This window comes from Mandrillus leucophaeus, unplaced genomic scaffold (assembly GCF_000951045.1).
Source record: "Mandrillus leucophaeus isolate KB7577 unplaced genomic scaffold, Mleu.le_1.0 Scaffold128, whole genome shotgun sequence".
Classification (NCBI taxonomy): domain Eukaryota; kingdom Metazoa; phylum Chordata; class Mammalia; order Primates; family Cercopithecidae; genus Mandrillus; species Mandrillus leucophaeus.
The window spans coordinates 5,320,796-5,333,607 of NW_012101209.1; the positions used below are offsets into that span (position 1 = coordinate 5,320,796).

Here is a 12,812-nt window from a genome sequence, read left to right on the forward strand (position 1 = left end):
AATGAAATTCTAAAAACTTACTATTAACTCATATATTAATAGTGGGTATCTGGGTAGTTTGGAATGGCAGGATTATAGTATGGCTTTTCTGTAATTTCCAAGTTTTCCAAAATTACTGTGTAATCAGAATTACTGTGTACACATTTATATTATGTATTTGTAGCAGTATAGCAGTAGGCAGCAGAATATGAATTTTATTCCAGTTACATTAAACTGGATTGTGGGCTTTAGAATTAAAAAGTAAAATATAGAAATTTAAATCATTTTGTATTTTTTTTATAAAGAACTTAATGATCTTGTAAAGGTACCTTATATCCCAAATGATTTTTGAATATAGGTGGAGGAATAAATAATTGCTAGCTCTTCTGATTGTTATATTGAATTACTTAAATAGGATTTAGGTATAAAGATTTATGATGTGGTATAGGTACTTTGAGTAAAAGTACCTACAAAATACTAATAAGCGGTTTTAAGGTTGGTGTTTGTGTGGTTTTTATTGGTTGGAATTAATAAACTGAACAGGTCTTTCTTAGAGTGGTTCTACAGTTGAATTTGAGAATTGATACGGTACAAATGTTCTTGCCATTGATTGATTTTCTTTGGCCTCAGGAGTACAACCTGAAATTATAATCTGATGATAAAAAATACAAATTTTAAACATTATTTTAACCTTTAAAATATAATCTTGTGAGAAAACTTTGAAATTACTCTTTAGTTCTTGTCAAGCAATTTTTAAACTTTGGTTTGTTGTTTTAGTGTACAAAAATGCTAATATAACTGAATACACCTGAATCTGCACTATACAGTAGATTAAAAGCTTTGTGCAGGGATGATTTGTGGCAATTTATTGGTTAACACATGATCATTATGAGGTTAACCAGTATATAATAGCAGCTTATTTATATTGGTCTTATTGTTATGTTTATATTTTTTAACATGGTGTGTTACAAACTGTTCCACCTTCCCACTTAAATGGGCTGGTTTAAAAATTATTGTATTTTAACTAAATAAAGTTAAACCAAAGTGTTATAGGACTACTGGGTTTGATTGCTTGTTGCATGGTAACAGACCAGTATGCAGACACAATGGGAGTTGCAGTAGAGAAAGAATTTAATAATTGTAGGGCAGTCAAATGAGACAGAGGAACCTTCAAATCCTCCTCCCTCAAGGGTTTGGGGATGGAGCTTGTAAAGGGTCTGAACAGGTAGGGCTAAAATGTGGGGATTGCTGATTGGTCAGGAAGCAAGGGGTGAATTCCTGGGACAGGGAGATGAAGAAACCGCATTCCTGTGCAGAGTTCTTTGGTTGCTTGGTTGACGTCTTTAGAATGGCTTCAGCCATTCTGCTGGAATTCAGGACCTGAAAATGCCATAAGCAATTCTTGGGTAAAAAGGTCCAGTGTCAGAGATTCTGTCTATAGGAACAATGGGGGAGCAGGTGGTCAGCATGCCACATGACCCTTGGTTAGTTACCAGCTACAGGGAAATCGGTTGAAGTGCCCCAGTGCACCCTGGTCAGTGCCTGACTATAATTCTGCCTAAAGCCTGGCTTGTACTTCTCCATCAACTCTGTGAGGGTGGTGGTTTCAAAAGGGAGGTGGGAAAAGCATGGCTTAGATAACCAAAATGGGTCCACAGTTTTATAGAAGTCCTGTGTTCATCAATCTTGAAACGTAGAGTATTTGAGATCATTTGAAAAAAACTTGAAGAATTTCTCCCCATCCCTTTCTCCCAAGTCTTCATCTATTTCCTATTCCAGACTTTTAAAAATGCATCATGGATTTATATATAGGTACATACAAATAGAGTAGTATTCTAAAACTGTAAATGGAAACATGCTATACTTCTATTAGTCTATGGTTAGTATTTTAAAGAGAAGTTTTTTAAAAAAACTCGGATGAATTTAAAATAGTATTGATTTTTGAGAAGCAATTGGTTTATTTAGTCAAGTGTTTCCCCCTACTTCCTGCTAAGTATTATTCTGGGGAGTAAAGTAAGAATTATTACTTAATCATTGTTCTAGCCTATGGAGTAACAGATTGAAAGTTTTCCTCAGGTTTCATTTTGATACTTATTAGACCCACTGTGTAATGGCTCCTGCATATATTATCCTTATTAGAAAGAATACAATTATATTTAAGTGCTGTATGACTTCTTCTAAAAATCAAAAGTAAGTAATGCTTAAACTTGTTATATTTATCCTGAAACCAGTGTGAAGAACCACTTTAATATTGGTGTAGTTATCACTTTATGGTATAGATAGTAGTTTATAAAGCACTTTGGCATGCCTCAGCCTATTTGGTGCTGCTATTTGTTTGTTCTAATTATAATTTTTGTGGGTATAAAATAGGTGTATATACTTACAGGGTAGATGAAATGTTTTGATACTGGCATGCACTGCGTAATAATCACATCATGTAAAATGGGCTTGGTGCTTCTTTTTGAAGCTGTCAAACTGTACATCTTTTTTTTTTTGAGACAGAGTCTTGCTCTGTCGCCCAGGCTGGAGTGTAGTGGTGCGATCTTGGCTCACTGCAGCCTCTGCCTCCTGGGGTCAAGCGATCTTGGCTCACTGCAACTTCTGCCTCCCGGGGTCAAGCGATCTTGGCTCACTACAACCTCTGCCTCCCGGCATCAAGCAGTTCTCCCTGCCTCAGCCTCCCGAGTAGCTGAGATTACGCCTGCCATCACACCCGGCTAATTTTTGTATTTTTAGTAGAGACAGGGTTTCGCCATGTTGGCCAGACCTTAGGTGATCTGCCCTCTTCAGCCTCCCAAAGTGCTGGGAATACAGGCGTGAGGCACCATGCCCGGCCTTGATGTGTATGTCTTTATCAGAGCCCACATCACACTGTGTTTATAGGCTATGATTCTCTTCCTCTTGAGTTTAAGCTTTTTAAGTGCAGGGAGTAAGTTTTTTTCCCCAGTTTTTAAAATTAAATATTGAATATATGTACAAGATATTTATAAAATATATGTGCAGTATAAAGTATAAGTATACATTGAACTAATACGTACCCCCTACTCAGTTTAAGAACTAGAGCCTTGCTATTTATTTCCTTTGAAGTTCTTGCTTCCCTGATCCTATTTTCTTTTCTCTCTGATGAGAGGTAACCAGCTTCCTGAATTTCATGTCACATTCCTTTTTTTTTTTTTAATAGTTTAACTCCATATGTTTTTATTTCTAAACAGTAGTTTATTTTCCATCTTTGGAACATTGTAGAAATGGAATCATAATGAGCATATTCTGTGACTTGCTTTTTCACTTTACATTGTATTTCTGAATTTCATCCCTGGTGTTACTGGAGCCACTGGCTTACTTGGTGCCTGTGTGAGAATTAGAAAGGGCACCTGTCTGTACCAAAATATCCCTTCAGATGAGCAGAATGAACCTTTGTATAAAGAAAAAGGTATGCCTTTCTGTGGACACATGTGACCTTACGTCAGGCTTTGCGGTTTGACACACTGAATGTGGATTAAATGTGTCAGCCCCTGCTCACCCGTTTGGCTAGATGCCCATGTGCAGTACATAAAATGTATCTCTATTACATGGTTGTTACACGTAGTTCATTAATTTTAACTGCTCTGTAGTATTCTATATAAATACATCACTATTTCTTCTTTCTATTGTGATATACATTTGGATTATTTCCAAGTTTTAAAAAAATTCACATTCTTACACACTATGAAATGTGTCTTTTTAGTCTCTGTTTTTCCAGTGTAATGCTTAGAACATGGTTGGTCTTCAGTAAATGTTTAAAAACTTGGGTTGCCTTCAACTGGAAAAACAACCATGTGAAAATAGACAGGATAAGCAGTGATACTCCCATGTTACCAAGGATGGAAGTAACACCAAGAGATATTAGATAACTTACCTCAAGACCATACTATTAATTACTGGCAGAATTGAAGGACTGATATGATAGTTCTTTTTTTTTTTTTTTTTTTCAACTTTTAGAAACTGATGTTTATTTTTCATCAACCATTTTTCCATGTTGCTTAAGAGCCCGTGCAAGAACAGCTTAAGACCATTCAGTGGTTGCTCCTACCCATTCAGTGGCCTGAGCAGTGGGAACTGCAGACCAGTCTTCCGTGGCAGGCTGAGCACTCTAGTCTTAAGTAGGGAACTGCTGAACAGGCACAGAGGGCATCTGCACACCTTCAGACAGTCTGCAACCTCAGGCTGAGTAGCAGTGAACTCAGGAGCTGGAGCAGTCCATTCACCCTGAAATTCCTCCTTGGTCACTGCATGATAGTTCTTTAATGCATATTCTACTGTATTAGGAAATAATATTTTCTAAAGAGTTCTCATGTATTTCAAGAGGGAAATAAAGATTGCTAAATACAAGAATTAGTGACCTTAGGGCTGAGCAGCAGATGAACATTCCAGCTAGACTCAATCTAAAGTGCTTACCAACAGAATTGTGAAGAAGTAAGGCCACTAAATTTGGGGGTGGGTGTTTTGTAGCAGTAAATAATGGATGTAATTATGTAGTAATGTTGCTTGTATTATCAGTGTGCTACCTGTGCTTATTTAGTACAAGTGTTATAAACTCTTTCTGAAGGAGAATAATTGTAATGTGGTTTTGATATGAAGGCCAGCTTGACATTACTATAGCCTTGGAATGTTTTGAAGTCAGGTAATGTGGCGTCTCTAGCCTTGTTCTTGTTGCTGAGGATTGATTTGAATATTCAGGCTCTTTTCTGGTTCCATATGAATTTTAGGATTTTTTTTTCTAATATTATGAAAAATAACTTGGTAATCTGGTAGAGATTGCATTGAATATTTAGATTGCTGTGGGCAATATGGTCATTTTAACAATATTAATTTGGCCGGGCACGCGGTGGCTTATGCTTGTAATCCCAGCACTGGGAGGCCTAGGCAGGGGGATCACCTGAGCTCAGGCATTTGAGACCAGCCTGGGCAACATGGTGAAACCCCGTCTCTACTAAAAATACAAAAATTTGACTGGCCATGGTGGTGTGCGCCTGTGGTCCTAGCTACTTGGGAGGCTGAGGCAGGAGAATCAATTGAGCCTGGGAGGCAGAGGGTGCAGTGAGCTGAGATTGTGCCATTGCACTCCAGCCTGGGCAACAGAGTGAGATCTTGTCTCAAAAAACAAAAAACAATATTAATTCTTGTGATCTATGAGCATGTCATGTTTTTCCATTTGGTTATGCCATCTTCAATTTCTTTCATCAGTGTTTTGCAGTTTTTCTTGTAGAGATCTTTTACCTTGTTAGTTAAATTTATTCTTAGATACTTTATTTTTCATAGCTATTATAAGTGGGATTGCCTTCTTGAGTTTCTTCTCGGCTAGATCACTCTTGGTTTATAGAAATGCTACTGATTTTCGTGTGTTGATTTTGTATCCTGTAACTTTACTGAATTTACTTATCAAATCTAAGACTTCTGGGTTGAGTTTTAGGTTTTTCTAGGTGTAAGATCTTATCATCAGCAGAAAGGGACAATTTAACTTATTTAGATGACTTTCATTTCTTTCTCTTTCCTGACTGCTCTGGCTAGGCCTTTCAGTACTATGTTAAATAGGAGTGGTCAAAGTGGGTATCTTTGTCTTGTTCCAGTTCTTAGAGAAAGTCTTTCAACTTTCCCCCATTCAGTATGTTGTTAGCTGTGGGTTTGTTTTATATGGCCTTTATTATTTTGAGGTATGTTCCTTCTATGCCTAGTTTGTTGCATGTTATTATCATGAAGGGATGTGGAATTTTATCAGATGCATTTTCTGTGTCTATTGATCATACGGTTTTTGTCCTTCATTCTGTTGTTGTGATGTATCACATTTACTGATTTGCATAGAACCATCCTTACATCCCTAGTACAAATCTCACTTGATCGTAGTGTATTATCTTTTTGATGCGCTACTGGATTCTGTTTGCTAGTGTTTTGTTGAGAATTTTTGCACCTGTGTTCATCAGGGATATAGGCCTGTAGTTTTCTTTTTTTGTTGTGTCCTTGTCTGATTTTGGGATCAGGGTGATTCCAGCTTCATAGAATGGGTTAGGGAGAATTCTTCCCATTTTTGGGAATAGTTTCAGAAAGATTAGTATTAGTTCCTCTGTACGTTTGGTAGAACTCAACTGTCAGTTTGTCTGGGCCTGGACTTTTCCATGTTGAAAGATGTTTTATTATTCATTCCATCTTGCTAGTCATAATGTCAGTTCAGGTTTTCTATTTCTTTCTGATTCAATCTTGATAGGTTGTATGTTTCTAGAAATTTTTCATTTCCTCTAGGTTTTCCAGCTTTTTAAGCATATGATAGTTCATAATAGTCTCTGATGATCTTTTGTATTTCTGTGGTATCAGTTGTAATGTGTCATTTTTCATCTGATTTTATTTGAGGCTTCTCTCTTCTCTTCCTGGTTAAAACCAGTGGTTTATCAATTTTATTTATCTTTTTGAAGAGCCAAATTTTTGTTTTGTTGATCCTTTGTATTTTTAAGTCTCTATTTCATCTAGCTCTGCTCTGATCTTTATTATTTATTTTCTTCTGCTCATTTTATGTTATGTTATAATCTTTGGGCATTTATTGCTATAAACTTCCCTCTTAGTACTGCTTTTGCTGTATCCCACAGGTTTTGGTATATTGTGTTTCTGTTTTCATTTGTTCCAATAAATTTTTTAATTTCCATGTTTTCTTTTTTTTTCTTTTTTCTTTTAAATAACTCTTGCCCTGTCATCCAGGCTGGAGTGCAATGGTGCAATCACAGCTCACTGCAGCCTCGACCTCCTGGACTCAAGGGATCCTCCAGCCTCAGCCTCTCAAGTAGCTGGGACTACAGGTGTGCACCACCACACCTGTCTAATTTTTGTAGAGACGGATTCTCACTGTGTTGCCCAGTCTGGTCTTGAACTCCGGGGCTCGAGTGATCCTCCCATCTTGGCCTCCCAAAGTGCTGGGATTACAGCCATGAGTTATGGTGCCCAGCCTTTATTTTCATCTTAATTTCTTAGTCAACCCAATGGTCATTCAGAAGCATGTTCCCCCCCAACCCCACCCATGTATTTGTAGAATTCTTCTTGGTATTGATTTTAGTTATATTTTATTGTGGTATGAAGAGATACTTAACAGGTTTTCAGTTTTTTGTTTGTTTGTTTGTTTTGAGACTGAGTCTCACTTTGTCGCCCAGGCTGGAATGCAGTGGCGCCATCTCGGCTCACTGCAACTTCCACCTCCCAGGTTCAAGCAATTCTTCTGCCTCAGCCTCCTGAGTAGGTGGGATTACAGACTTGTGCCACCACACCTGGCTCATTTTTGTATTTTTAGTAAAGATGGGGTTTCACCATGTTGGTCAGGCTGGTCTCAAACCACTGACCTCAAGTGATCTGCCTGCCTTGGCCTCCCAAGCTGCTGGGATTACAGGTGTTAGCCACCACGCCTGGCTGTTTTCAGTTTTTTAAAAGTTATTCATACTTATTTTGTGGCCTAATAAAAGGTCTATTCTGGAGAATGTTCCATATACTGATGAAAAAAATGTATATTCTGCAACTGTTGGATAAAATGTGCTGTAAATGTCTGTTAGGTCCGTTTTGTCTGAACTCTAGTTTAAATTCAATGTTTATTTCTTGACTTCCTGTCTAGGTGAGCTGTTTAACATTGCGAATTGGGTGTTGAAGCCCCCAACTATTATTGGATCTTTCTTTTAGATCTAGTAATATTTGCTTTATGAATCTGGGTACTCCAGTGTTGGGTGCATATAAATTTGGACTTGTTATATCATCTTGCTGGATTGATTCCTTTTTCATTATTTAATGCCCTACAATTAATGATTGTCTTTTTTTATTCTTTATTTAAGTCTGTTTTTTTCTGATGTAAGTATAACTATTCTTGCTTGCTATTGGTTTCTGTTTGCATGGAATATCTTTTTCCATTCTTTAACTGTGTATGTGTCCTTATTAGTGAGGTGAGTTTCTTGTAAGCAGTTGGATTGTTTTTTTTTTTTTTTAATCCATTCAACCATTGTGTATCTTTTAACTGGAGAATTTAATCTGTTTAGTTACTATCAAGGTTATTATTGATATAAGAGGCTTTGTCCCTGTCATATTGTTAAGTATTTTACAATGATGTTATATATTTTGTTTCTTTTTCTCTCCTTGTTAGTCATTATGGCATGGTGGATTTCTGTATTGATACCATTTGAGTCCTTTTTTCTTTGTGTGATTGCTTTGCCAGTGAGTTTTATACTTTTGTGTATTTTCATGATGGTAAATGTCTTTTTGCTTCCAGGTTCAGGACTCCCTTGATTATTTCTTGTAGGGCTGGGCTAGTGGAATTAATTCCTTGACCATTTGCTTCTCTGGAAAAGACTTTATTTCTTCTTCATCGTGAACAGTAATTTTGTTGGATACAGTATTCTTGGCTGCCAGGTTTTTTTTTTTCTTCTTCGTGTCAGCACTTTGAATATATTATCCTATTCTCTTACGGCCTATAAAGTTTCTGCTGATAAATCTTCTGTTAGTCTGATGGGGTTCCCTTTATAGGTGACCAGGTCCTTTTGTCTTGCTGTTTAGCTTAGACCTTATTTATTTTATGGCCAGGCACGGTGGCTCACGCCTGTAATCCCAGCACTTTGGGAGGCCGAGGTGGGTGGATCAAGAGGTCAGGAGATCGAGACCATCTTGGCTAACACAGTGAAACCCCATCTCTACTAAAAATACAAAAAATTAGCCGGGCGTGGTGGCGGGCGCCTGTAGTCCCAGCTACTCGGGAGGCTGAGGCAGGAGAATGACGTGAACCCAGAAGGCGGAGCTTGCAGTGAGCCGAGATTGCGCCACTGCACTCCAGCCTGGGCGACAGAGCGAGACTCCATCTCAAAACAAACAAACAAAAAAGACTTTATTTATTTATGTATTTATTAGAAACTAGGTCTCAGTCTGTTGCCCTGGCTGGAGTGCAGTGGTGTGATCAAAGTTCACTGCACCCTTGAACTCCTGGGTTCAAGTGATTCCCCCCAACCCCAGCCTCCTGAGTAGCTAGAACAACAGGTATGCGTCACAATGCCCAGCTAATTAAAAATTTTTGTAGTGATGGGATCTCAGTATATTGCCCAGGCTGATCTCAAACTCCTGGGCTCAAGCACTCCTCCACCTTGGCTTCCTAAAGTGTTGGGATTACAGGAGTGAGCCACCATATCCCGCTGGCTTCGACTTTAGCCAGTCGGATTAAAATGTGTAGTGAAGAAGATCTTTTAGCATTGTATCTTTCTGGGAATTGCTGAACCTCCTGTATCTGAATATTTAAATTTCTTGCTAGACTTAGGAAGTTTTCACCTATTCTTTTGTTAAATAGATTTTCTAATCTTTTCACTTTTTCTGTGGGTTTGGAGATACTGATAATTTGTATATTTGGTCACTGTATGTTATCCCAAATGTCATGAATGCTTTACTCATTCTTTTTAATTAGTTATTTTTGTCTGACTGCATTATTTAAAAAAGTCTATCTTCAAGTTCTGAGCTTTTTATCTTCTGCTTGTCTAGTTTATTGTTGAAGCGCTTTCTAATGTATTTTATATTTCCTTCGATAAATTCTTCAGTTCCAGAGTTTCTACTTGTTGCTTCTTAAAGATATCTATCTCTTTGGTAAATTTCACATTCATATCCTTAATTGTTATTCTGATTTGTTTGCATTGTGTTTTAGAATTAATCTGTTTTTCACTGAGCTTCTTTAAAATCAATATTTTGAATTTATTATCTGGAATTTTGAAGATTTTAAAAAATTAATATATATTGTTGGAGAATTGGTGTATTCCTTTGGAGATGTCATATTTCCTTGCTTTTTCATGTTTCCTGTCTCCTCATATTGATATCTATGCATCTGGTGTAACAGTCTCTTCCTCCTATTTTTGAATTTACTTTTTGTAGGGGAAGACTTTTTCTTAAAGATATATCTGCGGTTTCATGATTGAGCAGGGCTCTTTGGCTTTGATTATGGTTGCATGCAGTATTATAGTCACTGCATGGTTTCCTTGGCTGTAAATAGCTTTACTGGTATCTGTTATTTCCTTGGAGGATTAGGGTGAAGTTATTAGTGGAAGCTGTGGTGAAGTTGCGGTGTGGACTGGGAAGCCAGGTAGGCCAGTCTTCAGGCCCTAGTGGTGGCAGCAGTGGGCTGTGCATGCTTTGTTCCCCAGGGCAGTGTGTGATTGGTACAGTTTGGATATTTGTCTGCCCAAGAATGTAATCCCCAGTGTTGGAGGTGAAGCCTGGTGGGAGGTCATGGGGGCAGATTTCTTAGGAAAGTTTTAATACCATCCCCTTGGTGCTGTCCTCGCAATAATGAGTAACTTCTCAGGACACCTGGTTGTTTAAAAGTGTGTGGCACCTTCCCCGTTCTCTCTTGCTCCCACCTGGTCATGTAATATGCCCTCTCCCCCTTTGCCTTCCACCATGAGAAAAGCTCCCTGAGACCTATCCAAAAGCTGTGCAGATGCTGGTGCCATGCTTCCTGACAACCTGCAGATCCAAAAGCCAATTGAACCTCTTTTATTTATAATACCCAGCTTCAGGTATTTCTTTATAGCAATGCAAGAACAGCCTCATACATGCTGGCACCTGTGTCAGTGGTTACGGCGGACCAATTCTTGATGCCTTCACATGGCTTACTCCAATGCCAGTAGTGGCAGTGGGGGCTGGGTAGGTGAGCAGGTTCTCATATCCCTGGCCAGCTGGAGTGGTTTGGGCAATGGCAATATTGGTGGTTTGATTACCTTCTGGGTCCCTATCTGTGTGGGCTGGTGATGGTGGTGACTGCAATACTGGTGGTGGCTGCAATACAGGGTCACCCCCAACAGCCCCAGACATGCTGCTGCCAGGCTTTCCTGCTGTTTATAGCAGCAGTGCTGCCATGCTATACAGAGTGGTGTAGGGGCCCTGCCTTTGCATGTGAGCCTTAGCATGGAGGCCATGCTGCCAGTGGGGTTTCAGTCACCACTCACTGCCCCTCACTGGTAGCCCTCCAGCTTGCCTAGCCCAGCCTCCAGTGATAGCAGGAGCAAGTGCACAGAGCAGGGGGAAGGGTACCATGCTCTGTGTGTGTGTGAGAGCTTGATCATAGAGGCTGTTCCATCCGTAGAAGAGTTCACTCTCCCTTTGCAAAACCAAGGACAGGGTTTGTGAATTGCTGAGCTTGGAGTCACTTCTCACAGCCCCGGACAGGGAGCTCTCAGACACTGTAGAGTGTGCTTCGGTTTCCTTTGTCCCAGGTACTGCCTTTCAGTGCACTGTACCATTTTTTTCCTGGGGAGTAGTATACCCTGTGGGTTAAAGTCCTTTGGATTCAGCCAGTGCTGTGCCACCACGGCCGTTCAGGTCTTGGGGGATGGCGAATGACCCAGGATGAGTTTCCTGTCTGGTGCAGGGCCTGCCCTTGCAGTGTTTGCAGATCTCCACCTGCGCTAGTATCAGGGTTCCTGTAGGTAGAGGAGCTCTCTTGTGGTTCATCAGATCGCAACAGTCCATTGCAGAGACATGGACTGCTGAAGCTCTTTTACTTACCATTTTCCTGTAATACAGAGTCCCTCAGGGCTCTTGGTTGATCTTGGTTAAGCTGACTGCTTGCTTTCTTCTCTTTCTATGCCTCTGGTGTTTGCTGTGAATTCACCCGTGGACTCTAATGTTCTCTTCTACTTGAGGTATTTTTATTCCTAATTTTGGCTTTTCTTTCTGGAGAGGGTGGCTGTCTGATATCTGTCGTCAGCCATCTTCAACCAGGTAACTGAGTTTTGACCAAGCTGGTGAAAATTTAATAGAAGTTGTTATAGTGTTCTTCAGACTGCTGGGATAAATGCAGTGTTGTGTCACTTAATGTAAAGCAATTTCATCATTGTTCAAATATCAGAGTGTACTTACACAAATCTGAATCTAGGCTGTATGGCCATAGCCTATTGCTCCTAGGCTGTAAACCTATACAACATGTTACTGTACTGAATACTGTAGGCACTTATAACACAATAGTATTTGTGTATCGAAGCGTATCTAAACCTAGAAAAGATACAATATTAAATACAATATAAAAGATAAAAAATGGCACACCTGTATAGGGCCACTTACCATGAATGGAGCTTGTGAGTCTGGAAATTGCTCTGGATGAGTCAGTGAGTGGTGAGTGAATGTGAAGGCCTAGGACATTACTGTACACTGCTGTAGACTTGATAAACACTGTATACTTAGGGTACACTAAATTTAGAAAACATATTTTTCTTTCTTCAATAATCAACCCCACCTTACTGTAACATTTTTACTTTACAAACTTCAATTTCTAAAAAACTTTCTGACTCTTGTAATAATACTCAAAACAGCAACACATTATACAACTGTACAAAAAATATTTTTTCCTGATATTCTTATCTTATAAGCTTTTTTCCTATTAATTAAATTTTTTTTCCCTTTTAACTCTTTTCTAAAAAAGGAAGACACAGGGGCTGGGCGTAGTGGCTCATGCCTGAAATTCCAGCACTTTGGGAGGCCAAGGTGAACACATCACTTGAGCCCAGGAGTTCAAGACCAGCCTGGGTAACATGGCAAGACTCCTTCTCTGCAAAAAATACAAACATCAGTTGGGCGTGGTGGTGTGCACCTGTAGTCCCATCTACTTAGGAGGCTGAGGTGGGAGAGTCGATTGAGCCTGGAAGATTGAGGGTGCAGTGAGTTGTGATGGCACCACTGCACTACAGCCTAGGCGACAGAGAAAAACCCTATATTTAAAACAAAACAAAAAAAACAATGAAGACATGAACACACACATTAGCCTGGGCCTTTCCTAAGCCTTCACATTAACTCATAGGATATTACTGTGC

General features: G+C 39.2%; 1 protein-coding gene across 3 annotated transcripts in view; it reads left to right on the forward strand.

Moving 5' to 3' along the window:
• Positions 1-12,812, forward strand: part of HIBADH (3-hydroxyisobutyrate dehydrogenase) — a 147,975-nt gene that overhangs the window by 34,813 nt on the left and 100,350 nt on the right. The window lies entirely within an intron of this gene.